Below are 17,042 nucleotides of genomic sequence, written 5' to 3' on the forward strand. Positions count from 1 at the left end.
TCAATCGTATTTATCGACTGCTTACTCTGTGCAGAGCAATCAATCAATCAATCAATCGTATTTATTGAGCGCTTACTGTGTGCAGAGCACTGTACTAAGCGCTTGGGAAGTACAAGCTGGCAACATATAGAGACAGTCCCTACCCAACAGTGGGCTCACAGTCTAGAAGGGGGAGACAGAGAACAAAACCAAACATACTAACAAAATAAAATAAATGGAATAGATAGGTACAAGTAAAATAAATAGAGTAATAAATATGTACAAACATATATACATATATACAGGTGCTGTGGGGAAGGGAAGGAGGTAAGATGCGGGGGATGGAGGGGGGACGATGGGGAGAGGAAGGAAGGGGCTCAGTGTGGGAAGACCTCCTGGAGGAGGTGAGCTCTCAGTAGGGCCTTGAAGGGACTGTACTAAGCGCTCGGAAAGTACAATTCAGCCACAAATAGAGACAATCCCTGCCCACAACGGGCTCACAGTCTAGAAGGGGGGAGACAGACATCAAAACAAGTAAACAGGTAGCAACAGCCTCAGTATAAATAAATAGAATTATATACACATCCTCCGGGGAGCCGTCGGGGGAGGGGGTCGGACCCTCCCTCGCCCTCCCACCCCCTCGCTCGTCCTCTTCGGCTCCGCCCCAGAACGGATTCCAGCTGACACCCAGGTGCCTGACCGATTTGGGTCACTGGCAGCGGCGCTGCCCCTCTATGTGCCCGCCTCGCCCCGGAGAGGTCACACGACCGCCGTTTCGACACTGGGCGGGCCCGGGAGGGGCGAGACCTGGCGTCTCCGCAATGTAGGTTACCTCTACAGAGTCAGAGCTGGGGGGTCCAGGCCCCCGGGGCGCCGGGTAAAAAGGGGGCATAATGATAATAATTGCAGTATTTGTTAAGCGCTTCCTAGGTGCCAGGCACCGTACTAAGCGCTGAGGTGGATTCAAGCAAATCGGGTTGGTCACAGTTCCTTGTTCCACATGGGGCTCACAGTCTCGATTCCCATTTTACAGATAATAATAATAATAATGGCATTTGTTAAGCGCTTACTATGTGCAAAGCACTGTTCTAAGCGCGGGGGGGGGGATACAAGAAGCAGAAGCTGCTTAGAGAAGCAGCGTGGCTCGGTGGAAAGAGCCCGGGCTTTGGAGTCAGAGGTCATGGGTTCAAATCCCGGCTCCGCCAATTGTCAGCTGTGCGACTTTGGGCAAGTCACTTCACTTCTCTGCGCCTCAGTTACCTCGTCTGTAAAATGGGGATGAAGACTGTGAGCCCCCTGTGGGACAACCTGATCACCTTGGAACCTCCCCAGCGCTTAGAACAGTGCTTTGCACATAGTAAGCGCTTAATAAATGCCATCATTATTATTATTATTATACAAGGTGATCAGGTTGTCCCACATGGGGCTCACAATCTTAATCCCCATTTTACAGATGAGGTAACTGAGGCTTAGAGAAGTGAAGTGACTTGCCCAAGATCACACAGCAGACATGTGGCTGAGCTGGGATTCGAACCCATGGCCTCTGATTCCCAAGCCCGGGCTCTTTCCACTGAGCCACGCTGCTTCAGATGAGGTCACTGAGGCCCAGAGAAGCTAAGTGACTTGCCCAAAGTCATACAGCAGACAAGTGGCGCAGTCAGAATTAGAACCTACGACCTTCCGACTCCAAATCAATCTATAATCAATCAATCAATCGTATTTATTTAGCGCTTACTGTGTGCAGAGCACTGTACTAAGCGCTTGGGAAGTACAAGTTGGCAACATATAGAGACAGTCCCTACCCACCAGTGGGCTCACAGTCCAGAAGTCTACCCACTATGCCATGCTGCTTCTCTAATCCCGGCTCTGCCACTTGTCTGCTGTGTGACCGTGGCAAGTCGTTTCACTTCTCTGTGCCTCAGTTACTTCATCTGTAACATGGAGATTGAGACTGTGAGCCCCATATGGGACAGAGACTTGCTTGTATCCACCCCAGCGCTTAGTACAGTGCCTGGCACAAAGCATTTAACAAATACCATTATTATTATCTAAATGATTATGATGATCATAACGTAATTAATAAAAAATATTATTATTATTTAGCGCTGTCCAAGTGCCGATCCCTACGCTTATCGCTGGGGTACAGACACAATCAGATCCCAGGCCGTCCAGGCAGACACTGCTTTAGAAAAGGGCTCATGCTGTGGAAGGGGACAAGGGAGCAAGATGAAAAGGCTAAAGACACCCCCCCCCCCCCCCGCCGCTGACATCTGCCACTTGTCTGCTGTGTGACCTTGGGCAAGTCACTTCACCTCTCTGGGCCTCAGTTATCTCATCTGTCAAATGAGGAGTCGGGACAAGGACTGGGTACAATTCGATTTGCTTATATCAAGAGAAGCAGTGTGGCTCAGTGGAAAGAGCATGGGCTTGGGAGTCAGAGGTCATGGGTTCAAATCCCGGCTCTGCCAGCTGTCAGCTGTGTGATTTTGGGCAAGTCACTTAACTTCTCTGGGCCCCAGTTACCTCATCTGTAAAATGGGGATTAAGACTATGAGCCCCCTGTGGGACAACCTGATCAGTTTGTAACCTCCCCAGCACTTAGAACAGTGCTTTGCACATAGTAAGCACTTAACAAATACTGTTATTATTATTATAAATGCCATTGATCAAAGTGCAGGTGTACCCCCACGATCCAGCCACCCTTCAATACGTGCAACCAGGGGTTATGCCCTGCATTGTTTTATGTCCGGAACATTGAATCCAATCACTGCAGGTAAATCAGTTCCCTCCCCTGCTCCTTCTCTCCCTGCTCTGCTCACCCCCCCCTTTTAAAAAAAAAAAAGGTATTTATTAAGCACTTACTGTGTGCCAACCACTGTATGAAGCACTGAGGTCGATACAAGCTAATCAGGTTACACACAATCCCTGTCCCGCGTGGGGCTCACAGTCTTAATCCACACTTTACAGATGGGGTAACTGAGTCCAGGAGAAGTGAAGTGACTTGCCCAAGGTTACACAACAGACAAGAGGTGAGCCAGTATTAGAACCTAGGTCCTTCTGACTCCTAGGCCCATGTTCTATTTGCTAGGCCACACTACTTCCCTTCCCTTTATTAAGTGCTTAATAGATGTTATTATTATTATTATTATACCCCCTCCAGTATTTATTACAGTGCCTGGCACATAGTAAGAGCTTAACAAGTACCATCCGTAAAGTCTCCGGGGCCAAGCTGAGGTGCCATCCTCTGAGCATAGGTGCAGACCCCCAAGTAGGGGTCTCAGGGAGGAGGGGGAGAGGGAGTTCCCTGGTGTCCTAACCCCCAGCCTTTCCCCAGCTCTGCCCCCTTCTCTGTCCCACAGCTGCCATGCATTCCAAACTCCCTGCTTGTCCCAAGAATGCTGGGTGGGAAGGGCCACCTTTCAGCCATCAGGATACGAGGACCAGGCCATAGCCCTAGATCAATAATGTCCAGGTGACTCAAAGAATCTAACCCTACAGAGGGGCAGGGCACAGGGTTGGGCCCTGAATTAGAGCGGCGAACCCTACCCCCAAAATCACCGAGCTCGGATATAAAAAGGCTCCGGCCTCCGAGAATCCTCACACACCTGCCTCTTTCTCCTTCTCCAGCTCTGCTTCTTCCTGACTCAGGTGAGTGAAGGGGGCAAGAGAGATGGTTGCCGGCCTGGGGGGTGCTTCTGGTCCAGGGACTCTGGGCTTTTGGCTCCCAGCGGTTCTCCAGGACTCCCGGCCTTGCTGGGGCCGATAGTCCCAGTTGCCCTGTCAGACCATCAGATAGCATGGTAGGACCAGGAAGGGATACCTCTATGGCACCCCGGGGGGTTTCTCGGGTAGGGGAGCTATTTGTCCATTTCAGCTCCCTGGATGGAGGGGTAGGTGGTAACAATAATAATAATGTTATTTGTTGGGGTAGATAGCAGTTAATCACGTTGGACATAGCCCCTGTGCCACATAGGGCTCACAGTTTTAATCCCCATTTTACAGGTGAGGGAAGTGAAGCACAGAGAAGGGAAGGGACTTGTCCAAGATCACCCTGCAGACAAGTGGTGGCCTGGGATTAGAACCCAGGTCCTTCTGACCTTTGTTGGTATTTTATGGTTCCTCAACAGTGACTAAGTACTTACTCCGTGCAGAGCAGCGTGGCCTAGTGGAAAGAGCCTGGAGCTGGGGGTCAGAGGACCTGGGTTCTAATCCTGACTCTGCCACTTGCCTGCAGGGTGACTTTGAGCAAGTCGCTTCGCTTCTCTGTGCCTCACTTCCCTCATCAGCATAATGGGGATTCAAAAACTGTTTGCCTTTCTGACTTATCCCCATGTGGGACCTACTTATCTTATATCTGCCCATGTGGGACCTATTTATCCTATATCTGCCCCAGTGCTTAGAACAGTGCTTGGCACATAGTAAGCACTTAATTATTATTTATTGGGAGCTTGGAAGACCATGATAAAAGTAATATGGAGTACCACTGGCATGCTACAGTATATTATGTTGCATTATATTGTGTTATGCCATGCTGTACTGCTCCAATAATAATAATTACGGTATTTGTTAAGCACTTACTATGTGCCAGGCACTGCTTTAAGTGCTGGGGTGGATACAAGCAAACTGACTCTGGGATATTGATGTTATATGATGGTGTGGAGGGCTATAGGATGATGTAGAACATCTTTGCATCCTGCCTACATCTCCCATAAATCCCATATATTTCTGATTCTAGCATATTGCTGTTCTATAAAGAATATGAGAGCAACTGAGAGTTCACCTCCTCCAGGAGGCCTTCCCAGACCGAGGCCCCTTTTTCCTCTCCTCCTTCCCATTCCCCCCTCCCTACCTCCTTCCCCTCCCCACAGCACTTGTATGTATGTTTGTACAGATTTATTACTCTATTTATTTTACTTGTACATATTTACTATTGTATTTTGTTAATGATGTACATCTAGCTTTACTTCTATTTATTCTGATGATGTGACACCTGTCTACATGTTTTGTTTTGTTGTCTGTCTCCCCCTTCTAGACTGTGAGCCCATTGTTGGGTAGGGACCATCTCTCTATGTTGCCAACTTGTACTTCCCAAGCGCTTAGTACAATGCTCTGCACACAGTAAGCGCTCAATAAATATGATTGAATGAATGAATGAATATGTTTTAGCAGGCGACATGACATTACCCTTCGCTGGCCTGGTTGTAAACTATGGGATAATGTGTCTTTCACTGCACACCCCAAGTGTATTTTGTGTTGTATTATAGGGCCATATGTCATGCCTCAGTTTAGGGTTAGGTAGTTCTGCTTGTGTACTCCACACAGCGTTATGTCTCTGTGTATCACACACCATGCTGCATATGGGCACCATAGTATATGTATCCCATATACAATGGTGTTCGTGGACACCATGGGCCCTAATAGGTCATTCATTCATTCATTCAATCGTATTTATTGAGCGCTTACTGTGTGCAGATCACTGTACTAAGAGCTTGGGAAGTACAAGTCGGCAACATATAGGGACGGTCCCTACCCAACAACGGGCTCACAGTCTAGAAGAAGGTCTAAAAGGTCATGATTCTGTAGAGCAAGGCAGAGTGGCCCAGGGGCTACTGTGACCTCCAAGAGACCACGGCAGAGTCTATTTCAGCCACTTATGTTGTGCTCCATCATCTGGGGAACCCTAGAGCCCCAGATCTAGCAGACGCCTAACCCGATCATTTGGTCCAGCTCCCTGATTCCAGGGAGAGCACTCCTCTATACTAGGTGCCTACAGTGTTCAGAGAACTGTACTGGGCAACCACGGTGGGTGGAGGACTGTAGTGGGTACCCACTGTGTGCAGAACTCTGTGCTGAGTCTCTCCTGTGTGCAGAGCAATGTCTTGGGACCCCAGGCATCGAAGCAGTAAAGGCCCTGCCCTCCAGGTGTTTGCAACCTGACGTGAAGCTGACAGTGGCTCTCTTCCAGGGACTGTGTGCAACCTAACTGTATCTCCTCCAGCGCTTAGAACAGTGTTTGACACACAGCAAGTGCTTCACAGGGGGTATAGCCTGCTTATTCTGTCCTCTCCCAAGCTCTACGTATGGCGCTCCACTCATAGTAAGCGCTCAATAAATACGAAGCAATGTGGCTTAGTGGATAGAGCCCAGGCCTGGGAGTCAGAAGGTCATGGATTCTAATCCCACCTCCTCCACTTTTTTATAATGGCATTTATTAAGCACTTACTGTGTGCAAAGCACTGTTCTAAGCACTGGGGAGGTTACAAGGTGATCAGGTTGTCCCACGTGGGGCTCACTGTCTTCATCCCCATTTTCCAGCTGAGGTAACTGAGGCACAGAGAAGTTAAGTGACTTGCCCAAAGTCACACAGCTGACAAGTGGCGGAGCAGGGATTTGAACTTCTTGTCTTCTGTATGGTCTTGGGCAAGTCACTTCACTTTTCTGGGCCTCGGGTATCTCAGCTGGAAAATAGGAATGGAGACTGTGAGGCCCACATGGGACAGGGACTGTGTCCCAACTCGATTTGCTTGGGATCTAGCCCGGTGCTTAGTCCAGTGCCTGACACATAGTAAGCACTTACCAAAGACCATCGTCATCATCGTTATTCTTATTACAACGGATCTATGGAGAAACAGCTTGGCTTAGTGGGAACAGCCCGGGCTTGGAAGTCTGAGAATGTGGGTTCTGATCCCGGCTCTGCCACTCGTGTGCTTTGTGACCTTGGGCAATCCACTTCACCTCTCTGTGCCTCAGTTCCCTCATCTTCAAAATGAGGATGAAGACTGTGAGCCCCACGTGGGACAACCTGATGACTTTGGATCTCTCCCAGCGCTTAGACACATGGCATAACGACTACCATCACCATTGTTGGATTGATGGAGAAGCAGCATGGCTCAGTGGAAAGAGCCCGGGCTTTGGAATCAGAGGTCATAGGTTCAAATCCTGACTCCATCAATTGTCGGCTGTGTGACTTTGGGCAAGTCACTTCACTTCTCTGGTGCCTCAGTTACCCCATCTGTAAAAATGGTGGTTAAGACTGTGAGCCCCCCGTGGGACAACGCGATCACCTGGTAACCTCCACAGCGCTTAGCACAGAGTAAGCGCTTAATAAATGTCATCGTTATTATTATTGATTTTTGTTTTGGGGGGTTTTTTTTCCGTCGCAGACTCGACCCTCGGACGCCCGGCGATGTCTTACCAGCAGCACCAGACGACGCAGCCGACACCCTTGCCCCCGGTGGTCTGTGGCGGAGGCTCCGTGGGAGGCGGCGGCGGAGGGGTCGGGGTCTGCGGCGGAGGGTCCGGCGGAGGCGTCTACTACCCGTCTCAGCAGCCGTCCCAGCCCCAGGGCATCCCCTCCGGCGGCGGATCCTCCGGTTGTGGCGGCGGCGTTTGGTCCGGTGGCAGCGGCAGCGGTGGAGGAGGAAAGTCCATCGGTGGCGGCGTGTCCTCCGGAGGCTGCGGGGGCGGCGGCTGGTCCGGTGGCAGCGGCGGAGAAGGAAAGTCCACCGGTGGTGGTGGCGTGTCCTCCGGAGGCTGCGGGGGCGGCGGCTGGTCCGGTGGCAGCGGCGGCGGAGGAGGAGGAAAGTCCATCGGTGGCGGCGGCTCCTCCGGAGGCTGCGGGGGCGGCAGCTGGTCCGGTGGCAGCGGCGGCGGAGGAGGAGGAAAGTCCATCGGTGGCGGCGGCTCCTCCGGAGGCTGCGGGGGCGGCGGCTGGTTCGGTGGCAGCAGCAGCGGAGGAGGAAAGTCCATCGGTGGCGGCGGCTCCTCTGGAGGCTGCGGGGGCGGCGGCTGGTCCGGTGGCAGCAGCAGCGGAGGAGGAAAGTCCATCGGTGGCGGCGGCTCCTCCGGAGGCTGCGGGACCGGCGGGTCCTCCGGGGGCGGTGGGGGCTTCTACCCCCAGCAGCCCACCTACGTGCCGGTGCAGCCCTCCGGCGGCGGCTGCTTGACAACCGGAGGAGGCTCGTCCAGCGGAGGATGCTTCGGCGGGGGCTCGATCTCCGGAGGGGGCTCGTCCTCCGGGGGCTGCTTCGGAGGGGGCTCGGCCCCCCAGACCCAGCAGACGCAGCCTCCGTCCTGGCCCACCAAGTAAAGCTGCGGCCTGGCCCGAAAACGGGACCGGTCAGTCCCGGGGACGGTCCTTCTTCTGTCCGTCCTTCTTCTGTCCGTCCGGGCCAATAAACCGCTGATCCAAACGTGTCCGAGTCCCCGAGTCCCTGCCGCGTCCGTTCGCTGGGTCGGAGGGAGGCGCCGAGAGGCCGAAGAACCGAGTTCGAATCCTCGGGCTGCCCCAACCACGCCATGGTTTTGCAGTCATTCATTCGTATCTGTTGAGCGCTTACTAATAATAATAATAATAATGGCATTTGTTAAGCGCTTACTATGTGCAAAGCACTGTTCTAAGCGCTGGGGGGGATCCAAGGTGATTACGTTGTCCCACGTGGGGCTCACAGTCTTAATCCCCATTTTACAGATGAGGGAACTGAGGCTCCGAGAAGTTACGTGACTTGCCCAAGGTCACACAGCAGACATGTGGCAGAGCTTACTAGGTGCGGAGCACTGGACTAAGCGCTGAGGAAGAAGCGGGGCTCCGGGGAAAGAGCACGGGCTTGGGAGTCAGAGGTCGTGGGTTCTAATCCCGGCCCTGCCACTTGTCAGCTGGCTGACTTTGGGCAAGGCACTTCACTTCTCTGAGCCTCAGTTACCTCATCTGGAAAATGGGGATTAAGACTGGGAGCCCCACGTGGGACAACCTGATCACCTTGTAGCCCCCCCCCCCCCCAGCGCTCAGAACAGTGCTTCACACATAGTAAGCGCTTAACAAATGCCATTATTATTATTATTATTACAAATCGGCAACATATAGAGACGGTCCCTACCCAACAACGGGCACAAAGTCTAGAAGGGGGAGACAGACAACAAAACAAAACAAGTAGACAGGTGTCAATTACACGTGCCCACATGTGCAATCAGAGCCGCAAAGGTCGCCAGCCTGACTCAATAATCACTCTTTCATCCACCAGCGCTTAGAACGTTGCTTGTCATATAGTGAGCGCTTAACAAATACCATCATTATTATCCACTAGTATTTAATGATAAGCGTCGTGGGTAGAGCCCAGATCCGGGAGTCAGGAGGTCATGGGTTCTAATCCCGCCTCAACCACGTGTCTGCTGGGTGACCCTGGACAAGTCACTTCACTTCTCTGGGCCTCAGTGACCTCATGTGTAAACTAGGGGTTCAGACTGTGAGCCAGGGGGTGGGTCCAACTCCGTTTGCTTGTATCCACTCCAGCGCTTAGTACAGTGCATAGCACATAGTAAGCGCTTAACACATGCCATCATTACTATTATTATTGAGGGCTTACTGTGAGCGGAACACTGTACTAAGCGCTTGGGAGAGTACGGTACAACAATAAACAGATTCCCTGACCACAACGAGTTTACAGTCTAGAGACGAAAACACGCACGAGAGCGACGCCTCTCAGCCCCGCAAAACACAAGCATCCAACTCCGTTTCATTCATTCATTCGTATTTATTGAGCGCCTACTGTGTGCGGAGCACTGTACTAAGCGCTTGGGAGAGTACAATATAACAATGAGCAGACACATTTCCTGCCCACCACGAGCTTACAAGAGAGCCCCAGCCGCCCCCCAAAACACTAGCAAAGAACTCCCTGCATCTCATGATTGAAAGCATTCTCCTCCCTCCCTCAAAGCGCCGGCCGTTTAACACACTGTTCAAGTCCCCGACTCAAAGCAACATTCTGAGTTCTTGCAGGCTGCTACCCCTGAGGGAGGGGCGGGAAAGGAAGAATACAGTCTGATGTGAAGATGACAATGTTTCTCTTCCCCCTCCGAGCTGCTCTGTGAGAAACAGTGTGGTTCAGTGGAAAGAGCACTGGCCTGGGAATCGGAGGCCCTGGGTTCCAATTCCGACTCTATCATTTGCCTGCTTCTAGACTGTGAACCCGTTGCTGGGTAGGGACCGTCTCTATATGTTGCCAACTTGTACTTCCCAAGCACTTGGTACAGTGCTCTGCACACAATGAGCACTCAATAAATACGATTGAATGAATGAATGAATGCTGTGATACCCTGAGCAAGTCACTTCACTTCCCTGTGCCTCAGCTTTCTCAACTGTAAAATAAGGAATTCAAAATCTGTTCTCGCTCCTACTAAGAGTGTGAGCCCCGTGTGGGATAGGGACTACATCCAAACTAATTAACCTGAATCTACTCCAGGACTTAAAACAGTTCTAAAGACAGAAAGCACTTAACAAATACCATAAAAATGTTTCCTGCCCTGGTTCAATCAAGCAATCAATTAATCATATTTGTTGAGCATTTACTGTGTGCACAGCATCATACTAAGCGCTTAGGAGAGGCTGATGTAACAGAGTGGGTAGAAACATTCCCTGCCCACAACAAATTTACAGCCTAGAGTGGGAGACAGACATTAATATAAATAAGTCAATTAGGGATATGGGCATAAGTGCTGCAGGGCTGAAAGAGGGGCGAATTCATTCATTCATTCATTCAATCGTATTTATTGAGCACTTACTGTGCGCAGAGCACTATACTAAGCTCTAAGCACTTAACTTCTCTGGGCCTGTTACCTCATCTGTAAAATGGGGATTAAGACTGTGAGCCCCACGTGGGACAACATGTTCACCTTGTATCCCCCACAGCGTTTAGAACAGTGCTTTGCACATAGTAAGTGCTTAACAAATGTCATTATTATTATTACTATTATTATTACTGTACTAAGAGAAGCAACATGGCCTAGTGGAAAGAACATGGGCTTGGTATTCAGAGAACCTAGGTTCTAATCTCGGCTCCACCACTGCCAGGATTAGCCTGCTGTGCAACCTTGGGCAAGTCACTTCACTTCTCTGTGTCTCAGTTACTTCACCTGTAAAGTGAGTATTCAGACTGTGAGCCCCAAGTGGGACATGAACTGTGTCCAACCTGATCAGCTTGTAACTACCCCAGAGTTTAATATAGTGCCAGGCACATAGGAAGCATTTCATAAATTCCATTAAAAATGGTGAGGGGGTTGGCAATCTAAGCATGAGGGTGTCATAGAAGAGAATGGGAGAAGAGGAAATGAGGGCTTAGTCAGAGAAGACCTCTTCCCACTTGGTCCTGCTTGTACTGGATACAAGAGAAAGCAGCCTGGTTGGACCAAATCCCGGCTGGGCCTTAAGGAAGACACTTTTCTCCTTGGGATCCGAGGCCCCGAATTAGTCAGATTATCCCTTCGTGTGGATCCAGCCAGAGGGTGAGATCAGCTCCCTGGGAACCAGAGCCCGGGATTAGGAGAGGGAAAAGGGTGGAAAGCGATTGCTAAACAAAAGTGCCTTCCAAATCTACCCCCGCACACAACCATGATTCCTCACTCTCTCCTCTCGCCCCCACGTGCAAAGCAGACCGTCTCCACCCAGAGGGGGAGAGTCCAGCGGCCCTCCCCACCCCACATTCATTCAGTCATATTTATTGAGCACCTACATGAGATTGCGCAAGCCTGCCTCCTCCAAATAGCTGCCCCAGAGTGAAGACACCCACCCACCCACGCACTCTCTCTCTCTCTCTCTCTAACACACAAACACACACATACACACACACACAAACTCTCTTTCTCTCCCTCCCTCCCTCTCCCATTTCCCTTCACTCCCTTGTGCTGTTGTTCCGGGTTACCTCCTCCAGGAAGTCTTCCCAGATTGGGCCCAAGGGAATGGGGGAGGGGGACCCATTCCCCCCTTCTAAAGCAGACACAAATGCAGCCCCTCCTTCCCTACCCATTCATTCATTCAAACATATTTATTGAGCACTTATTGTCTGCGGCAGAAAGATGTTTGGGGTGAGGGGTAGTCCCCCCATTCTGGACACCGGGGCTGAAGTTACTACCCTATGCTTCTATAGTAATGATGGTATTTGTTAAGCACTTACCATGTGCCAAGCACTGTTCTAAGAGCTATATCTGAGTGTCTCTCTAGAACTCTGACTTTCCCAGAATCTCTCTTTTCTCTGTCTCCAAATGTCTCTGGCAATTGGCTTCTGTCTCTCCCTCTAATCTTTCTATATCTGTGTCTATTTCTCTGAGTGCCTTTTTCTGGTCTACTCTCTCTTTCTCCCCTCCCCCCCCCCCCCCCCCCCCCGCCTCTTTTTCTCTATCTCTAGTAATAGTAAGAAGTACTGATATTTACTGAGCTCCCAGTGGGTGTAATGCCTTGTCCTAAAGGCTTGGGAAAATAGAGGTGAAATGTTCCTTACTCACATGGAGCTCCCACTCTAACTGGAGAGACAGACACAAAATATTTACAAGTAGAACTGTCAACCTAAATAGTTGCAAAGTTGAATGTCTTTTTGCCTTAGTCTTTCCTGCCTCTCTACTTCTGTTTCTCTCTGCTCTCTCATTATCAGCTTATACCTGGCCCCTCTGCCCCTTAATAATAATGATGGCATTTGTTAAATGCTTACAATGTGTTATTAATAATAACAATAATAATGGTATTTGTGAAGTGCTTACTATGTGCCAGGCACTGTATACTAGGCGCTGGGGTGGATGCAAGCAAATCGGGTTGGACAGTCCCTTGTCCCACATGGGGCTCACAATCTCAATCCCCAATTTGTTGCCGACTTGTACTTCCCAAGCGCTTAGTACAGTGCTCTGTGCACAATAAGCACTCAATAAATGCTATTGAATGAATGAATGAATTTACAGATGTGGTAACTGAGGCAAAGAGAATTGAAGTGATTTGCCCACAGCAGACAAGTGGCCGAGCCGAGATTTGAACCCACGACCTTCCAACTCCCAGGCCATGCTCTATCCACTATACCATGCTGGAGCACTGTTCTTAGCGCTAGACTGTTCTAAGCACTTAGACTCCCTCTCGGAACTAAATCTCTTCCCCTAGCCTGGGGTGAAGGGGCGGGAACTCACCGGAATCTTTGCCGTTCATTAAGACCCTAACAAGGTGGCCCCTATCCCGGCTCCAGTTTCCCACTGAAGAGAGAAACGATGGGTATCCGGCCCCGGGGAAGAGAAGGCTGAGCATCAATCAATCAATCAATTGTATTTATTGAGCGCTTACTGTGTGCAGAGCACTGTACTAAGCGCTTGGGAAGTACAAGTTGGCAACATATAGAGACGGTCCCTACCCAACAGTGGGCTCACAGTCTAGAAGGGGGAGACAGAGAACAAAACAAAACATATTAACAAAATAAAATAAATAGAATAGATATGTACAAGTAAAATAAATAAATAAATAGAGTGATAAATACGTACAAACATATATACATATATACAGGTGCTGTGATATATACAGGTGCTGTGATATATATAGGTGCTGTGTATATATTCATTCATTCATTCATTCAATCGTATTTCTTGAGCGTTTACTATATGCAGAACACTGTACTAAGCGCTTAGGAGAGTACAATGCAACAATAATAATAATTATGTTATTCGTTAATCTCTTACTACATGCCAAGCACTGTTCTAAGCACTGGTGTAGATACAAGGTAATCAGGTTGTCCCACGTGGGGCTCACAGTCTTAATCCCCATTTTACAGATGAGGTAACAGAAGCAAAGATAAGTTAAGTGGCTTACCTAAAGTCACACAGTAGGCAAGTTACGGAGGCAGGATTAGAACCCATGTCCTCTGACCCCCAAGTCCGTGCTCTTTCCACTAAGCCACGCTGTTTCTCAATAGACAGACAGATTCCCTGCCTGCCACGAGCATCCTCCTCCTACAGTGGCAGATTTCCTCCGGGCAGAGACTCCGGAAACGGCCAATTATCAATAGGAATTCGGACAAGAAGCGTTGTCCCAGCGGGGTCATGGACATTTCATCACGCGTGCGTCTTCTTCCTCACGGCTTCAACTACCATCTCGATGTAGAAGACACCCAAATATACATCTCTTCCCCTAATCTCTCTCCTCTCTCCAGGCTCTCATCTCCTCCTGAATTCAAGACATCCGTACTTGGATGTTCTCCCATCACATCAAACTTAACATGTCCAAAACAGAGCTCCTTATCTTCCCACCCAAATCCTCTCCTCTCCTGGACTTTCCCATCACTGTAGACAGCACCACCAGCCTTTCCGTCTCACAAGCCCATAACCTTGGCATTACCCTTGAGTCCTCTCTTTCATTCAGCCCAAATATTCAGTCCGTCGCCAAATCCTGTTGGTCCCACCTTCACAACATCGCTAAAATCCGCCCTTTCCTCTCCACCAAACTGCTACCACATTAATACAATCACTCGTTCTATCCCGCATAGATTAGTGCATCAGCCTCCTGGCTGACCTCCCAACCTCCTGTCTCTCCCCACTCCAGTCTATACTTCACTCTGCTGCCCGGATCATCTTTCTATAAAAATGTTCAGGACACGTCATCCCCATCCTCAAAAACCTTCAGTGATTGCCTATCCACCTCCATATCAAACAAAAACTCCTCATTATTGGCTTTAAAGTCCTCCATCACCTTGACTTCTCCTACATCACTTCTTTCCTACAATCCAGCCCACATATTTCGCTCCCCTGGTGCTAACCTTCTCAATGTGCCCTGATCTCGCCTGTCTCCCCGCCGACCCCTGGCCCACGTCTTGCCTCTGGCCTGGAATGCCCTCCCTCCTCAAATCCGCCAGACAATTACTCTTCCCACCTTCAAAGCCTTTCTGGAGGCACATCTCCTCCAAGAGGCCTTCCCAGACTAAGCCCCACTTTTTCCCATCTCCCACTCCCTTCCGCGTCGCCCTGGCTTGCTCCCTTTCCTCTCCCCAGATCCTGACCAGCTCTACAGCACTTATGTATATATCTGTAATTTTCTTTATTTGTATTGATGTGTATCTCCACCCCTCTAGACTGTGAGCTCGTTGTGGGCAGGGGATGTCACTGTTTGTACTGTATTGTACTTTCCCAAGCGCTTAGTACAGTGCTGTGCACACAGAAAGCGTTTAATAAATACAGTTGAATTGAATTTCTCGCTTTGAGGGTGGCGGCGGGTCTTTCCACCGCTCCGGACTCTGAGGGGGCGAGCTCAAGTTGGGCCACCAGGGGGCGCCCCGCCCCAGCACATAGCCTCATTCATTCAATCGTATTTATTGAGCGCTTACTGCGTGCAAAGCACTGTACAAACCCATTCCTCGTCCTCACGAATGACAATGGAGGTCGGGATTGGGGGGAAGGGGAGGGACAGCTGATCAATCAATCAATTGCATTTATTGAGCGCTTACTATGTGCAGAGCACTGTACTAAGAGCTTGGGAGAGTACACTATAACAGAGGTTCCAATCCCTGATCCGCCAGTTGTCTGCTGCTTGGCTTTGGGCAAGTCATTTCACTTCTCTGTGCCTCAGTTACCTCACCTGGGGGTTGAGGCTGTGAGCCCCACGTGGGACAGGGACTGTATCCAACCTAATTTGCCTGTATCAACCCCAGTGCTTAATACAGTGCCTGGCACATAGTAAGCTCTTAACAAAATACTATGATGATTATTATTATTAACAAAGTTGATAGACACATTCATTCATTCGTTCATTCAACCGTATTTATTGAATGCTTACTGTGTGCAGAGCACTGTTCGAAGCACTTGGGAGAGTAATTACAACAATAAACAGACATATTCCCTGTCCTCAAAGAGCTTACAGTCTAGAGGGGGAGGCAGAGATTAAAATAAATAAATAAATGATGGATAAGGACATAAGTGCTGTGGGGCTGAGAGGCGCTGGATAAAGGGAGCAAATTGGGGTGATGCAGAAGGAAGTGGGAGAATGTGAGACTCCTTTACTAAAAATACCGTCATTACAGTTTGACGCAGGAGGGTTGGGATGAGAATTCAGCTCCTGCATTAGACTGTAAACTTCTGGAGGGCAGGGACAGTGCCCTCAGGGATATTTCTATTATTCTCTCCCAAGTACTTACTACAGTGCTCTGCATCCAGCAGATTGTAAGCACCTGGAGGGCAGTGATCATGTCCTCTCTTCTCCCTCTCCCTTCTGTGTCACCCTGACTTGCTGCCTTTATTCATCCCTCCCACTCCAGCCCCACAGCACTTATGTCCATATCTGTCATTTATTTATTTCTATTAATGCTTGTCTCCCCCTCTAGACTGTAAACCTGCTTTGGGCAGGAAATGTGTCTGTTATATTGCTATATTGTGCTCTCCCAAGCACTTAATAAAGTGCTCTGAAAACAGTAAGCACTCAATAAATATGACTGACTTCTATATTATATTCTCTCAAAGGCTTAATATGGAGTTCAGTGAATTTGATGGATTAACTGATTGACAGCTCAGATGCCCCTAAAATCTACTTTGGTCTCAGGGGTGAGGAGAGATTTGGAGGATGGTTTGGTGGAGGAGAGTTGACCCACTGGATCCCTCGCTCTTCAAAGCCATTGTGGATATTTGGGTTTCAGTGAGCCTGATAATTGTGTGTGTGTGTGTGTAGACCCAGGCTTCAGACGATCAGGACATTTCTTGAAGGAACCGGTGTGGGACAGGGGAGGGAAAGAGGGTTCTTCAGCCTGAGTTATGTGGATAATCAATCAATTGATCAGTAAGCAGTGTGGCCTAGCACATAGAACAGGGGTCTGGGTTCTAATCCCCATTCTGCCACTTGTCTGTTGTGTGATGGGGCAAATCACTTAACTCTCTCTGCCTAAATTACCTAATCTGTAAAATTGCAATGAAGACTGTGAGCCCCATGTGAAACATGGATTGTTTCCAACCTGACTGGGGAAGCAGCGTGGCTCAGTGGAAAGAGCACGGGCTTTGGAGTCAGAGGTCAGGGGTTCAAATCCCTGCTCTGCCAATTGTAAGCTGTGTGACTTTGGATGTGACTGTGGGCAAGTCCCCTAACTTCTCTGTGCCTCAGTTACCTCATCTGTAAAATGGGGATTAAAACTGCCCCCCGTGGGACGACCTGATCACCTTGTAACCTCCCCAGTGCTTAGAACAGTGCTTTGCACATAGTAGGCGCTTAATAAATGTCATCATAAACCTGATTACCTTGTGTCTTTCCCAGTCCTTAATACAGTGCCTGACACATAGTAAGCGTTTGA

The sequence above is a fragment of the Tachyglossus aculeatus genome, chromosome Y4, assembly GCF_015852505.1.
Source record: "Tachyglossus aculeatus isolate mTacAcu1 chromosome Y4, mTacAcu1.pri, whole genome shotgun sequence".
NCBI lineage: Eukaryota > Metazoa > Chordata > Mammalia > Monotremata > Tachyglossidae > Tachyglossus > Tachyglossus aculeatus.